Below are 9,558 nucleotides of genomic sequence, written 5' to 3'. Positions count from 1 at the left end.
GCTTCTCCTTTCCCAAAGTCATGTGCTATAGTTACCTCTTAATTTTAAGAAGTTTCTAGCTCCATTTTGATAATATTCTAAGAAATTAATATGATTTATATTATGGGGTAGGAAGCTGAGAAATGCAGCTACTGCTATATGTCACCTTCTTGCAGTCACTGGAGTGATGTTGAAATCTACCTCCTCTCTACTTGCTTCCAGCAGCCGTCTGCAGACCAATTTATAGCTGCTGTATTACTTCTGCAGTCATTTTCTCTGCCTTCCTGAGCACAAATTACACTTTAGGGGAACACTTTGCACCAGATGGATATCATATGGAAACCTGCTGGATTTTCAGGCATGGTATATTGCCAAAAGATGATGTAGCAGGGAAGAATGTGGTTGCTTTTCCATGGCATGTGCATCACCTGCTGCTCCTCTGCTTCCTCCCACCTCAGAGGTTCACAGCTTCTCCAGGAGCCAGCTGCAGGGAGAGAGGAGCAAAGCAGGCTGGAAGGGACCCCATGGCTAGCTGGTAATTGGAGGTGAGCACGTAAGAGGTGTGAGCCCTCTTATAAAACTGAAGGGAGAACAGGGAAAAGCAATAGCAAGAAGATGAAGAGAAGTCATGTCTAGCATGATGTGTGAGGATATCAATCAGGATATGAGCAGGCATGCCCAGCAATTAGGACCAGAATCAAAGCACAGAGAGCAATTCAGGGTGAGCTAACTCCAGGAGACAAGGCTCCTATGTGGATACCCAGCTCAAAGGGTAAGAGGCAAGCAGGATTAGGGGCAAGGCCAAGAACCTTGTATGCCACATCAAGGTCTTGTGTGAGAAGTAGGCAGGGTAGTGAGGAACTTGAAATGAGACAGGTTGAGCAGGCATATGAAGGAAAGTAAGCTAGGAGTAGAGAGTTCAGGGCAGGATATTTATCCAGCATTCAGAAACAGGATCTGGAAGCTGAAATGGTCAAATGAAGAGATTCCTTTATTCCCTAGATGCTGGTGGGTAGTATTTAGGTTCCTAGGGCAATCATCATACTCCTCAGAAACTCCAGTAGCAAAATCCAAGGTTCAGACCAGTCTCTTATCTAGGTTTTTCAGTGCTTTTGCGACTGTGACTGTCATCAGGCTGAAATTCTGAGAACTTGGCCACCTCCTCTTTGAAAGATGATCCACAGCCCTCATTCAGTGCTATGTGAAGTCCTGTTCTGTTGTTGCAACCCTGATCCTTCAGAGGTTATTTTCATCTGCATGTGCATATATACGTACACCAGATTAGACACAAGACCTAAGAGTGCAGCTGGAGAGTACTTCACAGAGTGTGAACATTGAACCCAGAAGAAATGTCAGAGAGGGTTTATCTTATTAGCATGGCACCAGGATTTATAGGGTGATTTGGATAAAGCCATCTTGTGTCTGACACTTATGCACCGAGGCACATCTTTAAGTGAGATTCTCACCTCCTACTCTACCGTCAAATAAAGTTATGTCTCCATTTTCAGTCACCAGGCTGAGAACTGAATCCTACTTCTTTCTCCTCTTTATGAACAGTTTCTTCTGAGAAAGAGAAACACTTGGTTCAGTAGTCTAGAAATGGCAGTGGTGGGTTTAGCAGAGACTTCACTTTTGCCCAGCCATGGTGTCAGGTTCAGGATCTCAGTGGCTTTTTCTGCTGAGGATATTGTACCAGTCTGATATCTGTGCTATAAGTAATGCCACGAACTCAGCAGAGATAAGAAGTTATGTAGGGCTCTTAGTGTTATCTTACCCACGCATGCTACTCAATGCTCAAGGTTTCAAATTGCGACAAGCCCTGCTTGAGGAACTGATTTAGGGTTGTTTGTGGTTTTGTTTTAAATTTTTGGGGGCAAGGTTGGGATTGTGGGGTTTACCTGGAGCGCGATTAGGTTTGGTGGCTAAATTCAATCTTTGCTTGAGTACATGCAGTTTCGACTTAGGTCAACTGGGTAGTACACCTGCTATCTGTACAACATTACAGCACTTCAGAGAGAAGTTTTTAATCATACAAGGAACTGTTTGTATTTCACTGTGATCTCCTCCCTCTTTCCAAATATATCCTTTGTTTAAGTGGCCTTAGGACCAGCCTGCATAAAGCTTGGCTTTCTCTGATTTATACCTTAAAATTAATTTATTTTTGCACTGCATTCTTGTGCACCTAATTTCAAATGGTCTAAATTCAAATTGTTGATGTCTGCAAAAGTATTTCAAGAGCAGCAGATGAGATCTGTCTTGTTACACAGTGCTAGATGGACACAAGCAGCAGCTAAGATAGGTGTATCAGCAGGGCTGTCTCCTGAGCAGTTTTGATCATGTGGAAGTCTGGCAAGTAGCATTCACCATTTTAACTTTCCAAAGATAAAGAATTAAATCTTTGACCTTACTTCCCTTTTTCCCTGGAGCCCAGGACTGGTCAGTGCTGAAAGTATTCAGCATTTGGGCAGATTTCAACATGATTCAATCTGTTCCAAAAAAGAGTTGCAGAACTCTTGATTTGGCGCTTTTTTTTTCCCCCTTGTTGTTTTTTTAAATACATTATCGATAATATTTGTTATTTTGAAATATTTCTTATATGCTTACTCTCCCATTTTCACACAAACATCAAGAAGACTAGTTAGTAGTTTGTAGAACTACAATAGGAGAAACTGTTAATGTCAGGTTCCATCCTGCCACTAAGTGTGCTTAATGCATAAGGAGATATAGGACTGGGACAGCTATGTAGGATTTTATCACAGAGCTGGAGTGTGTGTTGAAATAGCTGACGTGCCCATGGTTTGTTACTTTCTGGGCAGCCTACTTGCCCGCGTGCCCTGCATGCTACCACCCAGGAATTGCCTCCAAGCCTCTCAGTGCCAAAACTCCCTGGCATGAGGCTGCCCTTCTCCTCTTGTATGTGGGACCGAGCAACACCAAATGTGAACGCTAAAAGAGGACAGATTAGGAAGAAAGGATTTCCAAAGATTTTAAACCCTCCAGTTTTAATACCACATCAGGAGCACGCCAAAAACCCAGGTAACTCAGAGAAGAACAGTGGCAACATCTAGTGGCCGTCGAAGCTATAGATCTGTACTGCCTGGTAATATCCTTACTCCTCCTGCATGCCTAATATTTGCCCTGCTGGACCCTTCTCCTTCCATCGGGTACGATTGTTTGGGGGTAGATAGCCCACTAAGCACCTTACTATTTTCTGGTGAAGTCAAATTCCTCCCTAGCCTGCTGCATACCTCTTCAGTAATCCTTTGACTTTGCTTTGGGCCAGTAACCTCAGGGCTGGCTTCCGTTCCACCTTTGAAATTCTGTTTGTCTGGCTCCTTCTGACATGATCTGTTGTGAGAAGAAACGACTCTCACTTGGGAAGACTGTAGAGGTTAACAGAAAATTTAATCAGAGCCCTGGACACAGCAACTGTCCTGCAATGTGTCAAACCATCTGGAGTAGCTCATAATCCTACTATGTCAGCTTTATTAGGCAAAGCAAGATGCAGTCCTAATCTGCAGCCTGTGCATCTGTAGACTTACTGGTTTGACAGAAGCTCAGGTTTCACAAACATTGCTGTCCCTTTGTGTGTTTCCTGTCTGAAAATCAACCAGAAATAGTCCCAAGACCGACCTCCAGACCACTGCATAAGAACCCCCTTCTTGTAATTAATCTGAAAAATATCCACAAAATGATACCTGGGCAAGTGTCTGAAGTCTGCAGTCTAATCATACATCTGACACCAGCATCTCCTGCAGTGCTCATGAGTTACTGTCTGTGTATGATACATGTCTAGGAAAGGCGGCTTGCTAACGCTTGTCCTAAACTGAGCAAAATGAACCTCTTGGGACCCAGAAACTGAACAGACTTTAACATGAATTGGGTTAGGACTAGGGTTAGGCTTGGAGCCTGAAGATACAGTGAGATATATTTGATTTTCTGACTGATGTGGGCTTCTGATCTCTTGGTTATTATTAAGTTGAATTGTTCAATGTGAATTTAAATTTGGGTTTACCACAACTTAAAAAAATTTGTTGATACCAGATTTACAAGCAAGGGGTAGAGTTTGGGTTAGAGCAAGCTGAGGGGCAGGCCAGCTGGGGTGCCCCCTAAATTCTTCACCCTATCAGTATGTGAGTGTATTATAGCCTGTAGTGACAATGTTTTGAATCTTGCTGAAGTTTTTACTTGCACAGGGCTTTTTTAATATATAGGGCGTTAAACTCCTTTTTTTGCCCTGAACATGTATAGCAATATTCTTTATGATTTTGATCGAATCCTTACCATATGGAGAAGGCAGTTTCAATTAAATCTCTTTTTTGTTCTTAATCAGCGATGTTCTAATTTATTTATGTAATTTTGCAGGTGTTAGAAGAAAGAATCCAGATTTGTACATAGCTGGTATGAAAACATTTTGGGTTTTCACATCTTGAAACATTATATCTTGGAACTTCGAATTATAACATTATGACTTCACCTGACTTTGTAGTCAGGTGAAGTTCCCAACGACTGGAAAAAGGGTAATATAACCCCCATTTTCAAGAAGGGGAAAATGGATGACCCAGGGAATTACAGACCAGTCAGTCTCACCTCTGTGCCTGGCAAAATCTTGGAGCAGATTATACTGGAAGGCATGCTAAGGCACATGAAAAACAACGAGGTGCTTGGTGACAGCCAGCATGGCTTCACTAAGGGGAAATCCTGCCTGACCAATTTGGTGGCCTTTTATGATGAGGCTATGGAACTGATGGGCAGGGGTAGAGCAGTTGATGTCATCTACCTGGACTTGTGCAAAGCATTTGACACTGTCCCGCACGACATTCTTGTCTCTAAATTGGAAACACATCAATTTGATGAATGGACCACTCGGTGGATAAAGAACTGGCTGGATGGCTGCACACAAAGAGTTGTGGTCAATGGCTCAATGTCCAGATGGAGACCAGTAACGAGTGGTGTCCCTCAGGGATCGGTGTTGGGATCGGTCTTGTTCAACATCTTTATCGGTGACATGGATGGGGTTGAGTGCGCCCTCAGCAAGTTTGCCGATGACACCAAGCTGTGTGGTTCGGTTGATATGCTGGAGGGAAGGAATGCCATCCAGAGGGACCTTGACACGCTTCTGAGGTGGGCTGATGCCAACCTCATGAAGTTTAACCATGCCAAGTGCAAGGTCCTACACCTGGGTCGGGGCAATCCCAGACACAGCTACAGGCTGGGCAGAGAAGAGATTCAGAGCAGCCCTGCGGAGAAGGACTTGGGGGTGCTGGTCGATGAGAAAATGAACATGAGCCGGCAGTGTGCGCTTGCAGCCCAGAAAGCCAACCATATCCTGGGCTGCATCAAAAGGAGTGTGACCAGCAGGTCGAAGGAGGTGATCCTGCCCCTTTATTCTGCTCTCATGAGACCTCACTTGGAGTATTGTGTGCAGTTCTGGTGTCCTCAACATAAAAAGGACATGGATCTGTTGGAACAAGTCCAGAGGAGGGCCATGAGAATGATCAGGGGACTGGAGCACCTCCCATATGAAGATAGGCTGAGAAAGTTGGGGCTGTTCAGCCTGGAGAAGAGAAGGCTGCGTGGAGACCTCATAGCAGCCTTCCAGTATCTGAAGGGGGCATATAGGGATGCTGGGGATGGACTCTTCATTAGGGACTGTAGTGATAGGACAAGGGGTCATGGGTTCAAATTTTAACAGGGGAAGTTTAGATTGGATATAAGGAAGAAGTTCTTTCCTGTTAGGGTGGTGAGGCACTGGAATGGGTTGCCCAGGGAGGTTATGAATGCTGCATCCCTGGCAGTGTTCAAGGCGAGGCTGGACAGAGCCTTGGGTGACATAGTTAAGTGTGAGGTGTCCCTGCCCATGGCAGGGGGATTGGAACCTGATGATCTTAAGGTCCTTTCCAACCCTAACTACTCTCTGATTCTATGATTCTATGAAATACAGATTAAGCCATTGCTAACAATAAAGTAACTAAAATTAGTTCTGAGTTAAAAATTTACATTAAGAAACTCTGTAGGGCTTGTTGCTGCAGCTCAAAATCTGCCACTCTTTTGTTTAGGAACATTGAAACATAAGATACTACTTCGATTCGGTAAAGTAATATTGCCCGTAAAACGAAGAGGAGTTTCAGAACCTCTCCATCACGTTAAAACTGCCTTTTTGCAAAGGCTGGGCAACTCTCTTAATATTACTTCACTATCACAAGATAGAATTTATTTATGTATTTATTTACTCAGAGTGCTTTTTTGGCTGTTGTTGTTGTTTTGGTGGTTTTTTGGTCTTTTTTCCCCCAAAATCGGTATGTTAAATCTGGTTCGTCTGTTAGTTGTGGCATATTTGCCATGTGACATATGGGTGAAGGTGGCCAAGTGGGTCACAAATAATAAGACTTGAAATGAGTTGTTATCCCTGCACACCACTGACTGTTTCTGCTTTTCTAGAACTGTCATGGTCATACTACCAAGGTCATATTATCATTATACCTCTACCATGTCAGTCCAACCAAGTTTACTCCCTTGGCATTGAAAATCAGGTTAACTTCCATGAAGTTTTGTCTCAGACTATAACAGATGTAGCTGTTTTTAAGCCTGCTGCCTTTGGCTAAGTGCTCCCAGTATAGCCAGGTGTGCTCCTATGTGATTGTAACAGGTTTCCTGTGGAAGCAAGAGTAAGGATGGCAATCAGTAAAATAATGCTCAGCAGTCTGAATAGACTTTGCACTTGTCATTGTAAAACTTAGTCAAAAAATTCTAGCATGGAATTTGAAATCACGTTTTTCACTATTTCTTCTAAAACTGTTATGTGTAGGCTGAGTGCTGTGATTAGAAAACTAAAGGCTGGGGCCAGGCAATACAAAATCAGACAATGTTCCTTCCTTAGTTTCTTCTTTGTCAGAAATGTTTAATTTCTTCATTTGATATTGCTGTATAAGCTGTAGGCTGTTGAAATCCTAACTGTAACTCTGAGGGCAGTGTGGGTGCCACAGCAACTTCAGGTTTTTCTAGGAAAAAAAATGCTTTTCAGGGTGGCTTTTCTGGTATCCTACGCATTCAGAACTTTTTTGTTGTTGTTGGCTCTTTCCCAGGACCTCAGAACTGTTATTATTGTGTGGCTAACCCTGAAAGTAAAGCCCGTTCATAGTTTAAGGCAGAATCAAGTCAGCACAGCGATTAAGAAGTGGGTGTTTGAATTACATTATTTCTGTGACTTTTCCATAATACTTTGCCTTTTAGGAGTGGAGGTCTAGAGACTTTCATGAGAATAACAAGCAGTTTGGAAAGGATCTCTAGGAATCTCTTGCATGAGATAACAAAGTTAGTAAATGTTCCTAGGAAAAGTTTTGGAAACGTTAACCATGAGCAGTATATTAGTGCTAAAAGGAAATATTTGCTATTGTCTTTTTCTAGGAGTGGGTGAAAAACCAAATTCCGGTCTAAGGCTACAGTCCTTTTTAAACCAGATAGGCTGCAAATTCCTAAAATTGTAAATTCCTAGGTTACACAAGATATATCAGCAATCCAGTGGAAATGAGTCTAAATCATGCTCTACTTACATGAATAACCTTATTGAAGTGACAACAGCTAAACATATGGCAAATCACTTCTATTTTTTTAGCTATCAAATAGTGGATTGGATTGCATGCTGAAAACCTCAGTAAGGTAGGTAAATATAATTCAGAATGTATTACACTTCATTTATCTCCATGTAACAGTATTTCTTCTAGAAGGGTTATAAAATAGACAAACCAAAGGCACGAGTACCAGCCTTGTTGTTGGTTGCCATTTTTTAACACTTAGGTAATAAAGGGGCACTTTATCTTCTGTCTCCTTACAAATGCTTATAACAGAGGGTATATTTTTAGGTAATGATAGGAGAAAGTGTAACTACACTCTTAACATTTCTTCGCAGCTGGAGAGATGAATCACCAGGAACATGCCAGAACTGGAATGAAGGGAGAGAAAGAGATCAGCAGAAACCAGGGAAAAGATGTGGCTTCATTTCATCACAAACAGGTTTATTTTATATTTCCTTTTGCTGCCAGAGTTAAGACTTGATTCTGTTGTTGGCCAAAGAGGTTATATATTAACTGCTCTCTCTCTTATGATTAAGAAAAGAATAGAGAAATATCATTAGCATGCTCAGAGACTAGTTTGTAGGACTTAAAAGTATATTAATAGTTCCAGTTCTCTAATGTCAAAATACAAAAATTCCAGTGATACTGATACTTTAGTTTTACTTAAGAATCTGTTATGTGGCACAGCAAAAATGTTAATGCATTGCTGGTTTTCACAGCCAGTTTTCTCATAACCAAATGAGCCAGATGGACTGAGCAACAGTATTTCCTACGTTTATAAACTGTTTTTTCTACAAGCATACAATATACTCAGGTTTCTAGCTTATTTCTGATCCCATAGCCAATCTGCTGAGGGATTTTGGGGTACTATGGTTTTGGTGCTAGCATTTACATCATCACATAGCTCTGTATTTTACTATGGCAATAGTAATAATAGCAACAACAATAATAGCAATAAATACAGTGCTGGTGGTTCCAGTGATTTCTGTCATCTCACAGTCTCTGTTTTCTGAAGATCTGCAAGTCATATGAGAAAGTAAACATATCAGGTTCCATGGATATAAAATATGCCCAGCTTTGTGTTTGTGCAAAGAGCTGCAGAAAACTAATCCAGCTGCACTCTTGTAATCTCAGCCTTGAAAGCCAAAATGGAAAAAAAAAAAAAAGTAAAACTCTTTTTCTGCACATAATCTTGGGTTTTTGATTCATGACTTTCAAATTCTTGAGTTTGGTGTTACTAGAGCTAGTATGAAAGGAAGAGACACCCACCCTTGCCCCTCAGCTGAACAGTAGATGGGAGCTGGTCAACAGCTTGTTGAGTGCACTGAAAAATGTATTTTCCTCCTTAGCAGGTCAGTGTTTTATGGCAGTACCTGGATCTTGCCAAAAGTCTTCAATGTAAGGAAGTGAAACTGTTTTATCTGGAGGCGTATGTTATGTGACTCAGTGTAGAGGAATTGGTTTAACACAATAAAATCAAACTGGGGATGAAAGTATGAGCCCTGTAGGCCATCAAATCCACAATAATGTGATAAGTCCCAAAGTATTTGATGTAGAATGTCATCTTACTCAACCACTAAAGGATACCCTTATTAACAATGTCTAAGCTCTCTAAGGAAAAAAGCCCTTTCCAATTCTTAAGCCGATATTGAACTGTGATTTTTCTTTTTACAGAGGACTCTGGGGTAATGCAAACTGTACTGTCTCTCTTCGTTGTATTTGTAAAAGTAAATTTGCATGGAAAATAGAGAAAGAGATCCCAAAAGACCAGAACCATCAAGGAGTATGCCCCAAACGCTGGCTGTGCTTTGGATTCAAAGCAAAACATCTTTTTTCTGCTGTTTAATTTTTCAAAGTGCTTTCCATATTTATGGCAGAAATTGGACTTCTTAAGGATTATTCTATATTTGAAAATTTTATTCCTTTTTGAAAGCAAAGACCTTAGGTTTTTAACTACTTATACAGTGATACAGAGGTTTACAGCAAGTTGAGTAGCTTTGCACAC

The 9,558-nt window shown here is 41.5% G+C and overlaps 1 long non-coding RNA gene across 1 annotated transcript; it reads left to right on the top strand.

The window, feature by feature from the left end:
* The first annotated feature begins 7,553 nt into the window (after positions 1 to 7,553).
* Positions 7,554 to 9,355, top strand: LOC133215105 (uncharacterized). The gene is made up of 3 exons (XR_009726312.1): positions 7,554 to 7,638; positions 7,889 to 7,992; positions 9,230 to 9,355. It is a non-coding gene; the product is annotated as an uncharacterized LOC133215105 (long non-coding RNA).
* The last annotated feature ends 203 nt before the right edge of the window (positions 9,356 to 9,558 follow it).

Source organism: Neopsephotus bourkii, unplaced genomic scaffold (genome assembly GCF_033783945.1).
Source record: "Neopsephotus bourkii isolate Nb327-2 ecotype Australia unplaced genomic scaffold, CSIRO-AGI_Nbou_v1 NB_951, whole genome shotgun sequence".
NCBI classification, from domain to species: domain Eukaryota; kingdom Metazoa; phylum Chordata; class Aves; order Psittaciformes; family Psittacidae; genus Neopsephotus; species Neopsephotus bourkii.
This window is presented reverse-complemented; position numbering and strand designations above follow the sequence as displayed.